This window comes from Octopus bimaculoides, chromosome 5 (assembly GCF_001194135.2).
Source record: "Octopus bimaculoides isolate UCB-OBI-ISO-001 chromosome 5, ASM119413v2, whole genome shotgun sequence".
Classification (NCBI taxonomy): Eukaryota; Metazoa; Mollusca; class Cephalopoda; order Octopoda; family Octopodidae; genus Octopus; species Octopus bimaculoides.
Genome location: NC_068985.1, coordinates 84,524,782 through 84,527,294, shown reverse-complemented (window position 1 = coordinate 84,527,294; position 2,513 = coordinate 84,524,782).

Here is a 2,513-nt window from a genome sequence, read left to right as displayed (position 1 = left end):
GATTTAAAAGTGCCATATCATTTATGATAGTTTTGAAATAAATAAGGAACTAGGAATATATGCATACATATAATATGTATATGAAGTGCCTTGCTCAAAAACACAATGCCCTGCTTCGTGTAGGAATCGAATCCTTGAACTTATGACTATGAGCTCAACATCACTAAACCATGCCCCTTCATAAACCGGTTACCAGTAGCAGTGATGATGATCTTCCATGGACTGACACATGCTAGATACAATGATGGATGTGCCATGTAACCTGTTTATTATACAATTTGTGTATCATCGTTCTATGACAATGTCTTTTCAAGCTAACAAAACCTGGAGTAAGGGGGGGGGTCACAGCTCCTTGAAAGAATAGTGTGGCCGTTAGGGTGTTTGCCCTCCCTCACCTTAAAATAGAAGATTCATTTGGGATTCTCAGCTGTAGTTAGGATGATGATGATGATGATGGTGATTATAACAGCTATATACACATTCACTATAGGCTGATCCTACAGTGGCAGCTAAGCTTCTCAACATGTGGGACTAACCTCTGAGAAGGAAGTAGGAGAAGCAACCTTAGAGGTCCCCTCTGCACCTTGAGGAGAGACCAGTAAAAGCATCATTGTGATGATGAAGATGCTATTGATGATGATGATGATGAAATGTGATGGCAGTGGTGATGGTGATGTTTTATTTCAAGTTATGGACATATGCAAGTATGTTGTCATATAGAGCCATCCAACCTATGACATTGATTAAAAACCTGAAGAGAATTTCAACTGATAGGGGACGTGGATTATCATGTGAAAGGGGGTAGTGATGATAATAGTGAAAGCAAAGAGAGACCGCACATATACATACACACATGTATCCACATACATAAATATATGCATACACACACACACACATTTATATATATACACATACAAACAATATATATGTACACAAGCATATGCACACACACACACACACACACACAGATAAACACACAGGTATACATGTACAAATATACATATACACATGAAAAATCAAAAAAAATTAAGAAAAACTATTGAAAAATCAAATTTTAACTCAGTGTTGACAACATAATACAACTAGACTTCCGATTCGATTTGAAAACAGAAAGAAATGACGATAACTATGAACTAATAATAATAATAATAATAATAATAATAATAATGATAATAAATTTCTTTTATTTCCATTAAAAAAAATTAATTTCAAAATGATTTTATTTCTTTTTCTTTGTATGTTTTTTACAAATAATAACGATGATGATGCTGAAGAAGTTGATAATAAAAAAAAAACAAAAAAAAAAACATCACCACAACCATCACTTTTGACTAGAATGACTATAGTTACTAATAATACTAATAAACAGAGAATTATAGAATTACAGAGGTGAAGATGATTTGTACCGAGCTTGTTAATATGACTTTGTTTTTAAAACAAATAAATGTATGACAACAACCACCAAATAATACAAGAAAATTGCATTGAGGAAAAATACATAAAATAAATAAGAAAAACCTTTTAAAATCCATTCATTACATATGACAAGAGAGGTATTGAAAAAATCCAAAAAAAGCTTTATTGTTGTTGTTGGTGTTGTTTATTTTGTTGTCAGTATTATTTTCATTGCTGTAGTTACAATAATTATCACTATTATCATCATCATCATCACCTTCATAATTATCACCTTTTTATCAAATAATAGTCACACATATATGCTAGTGCGTATGTGTATGTATACACACACATCTATCTATCTATCTATCAATCTATCCATCTATCTATCTATCCATCTATATATACAGATATATAAGTATACAAATATATATATATACATATACACACACACACATGTACATACACACATATACACATTTATTTGTGTGTCTATATATGCATAAGTGCCTTGTCTGTGACACGTGTATGCATGAGAAAATGTGTTATAACACCACAAGTACTGATTCTTACTTTGACAAATCAGCTTTCAATCTTAAAGGCCCCTATCTACTTCATATCTCTAAAAGTTTTGGTTTTGAAAAAAAAAAAACAAACAAAAGAAAAATCAAAGAAAATCTACCAAACTGTCAAATGAGTACTTTAAAAAACATGATTTAGAAACAAAAAATGCTGTTTTTTTCCTTTTCACTTTAAAATCAACATTAACAAAATAGAATAGAGTTTTTTTTTTCATTGATTTAAAAGTGCCATATTATTTATGATAGTTTTGAAATAAATAAGGAAGTAGGAATATATGCATACATATAATATGTATATATGTATGTGCTAACACAATGTAGATACATACACAAATGCACATGCACATACACATAATTAAATGAAATAAATTTAATGTTTAAAAACTTTTAACATCAGGGGTAACAAGAAATAATAAAGAAAGGAATATATGATATATATAAGTGCATAGACATAGTTACATACATATGTATATATGTATACACACACATATATATATACATACACACAAATAACTATATATATATATATATATATAT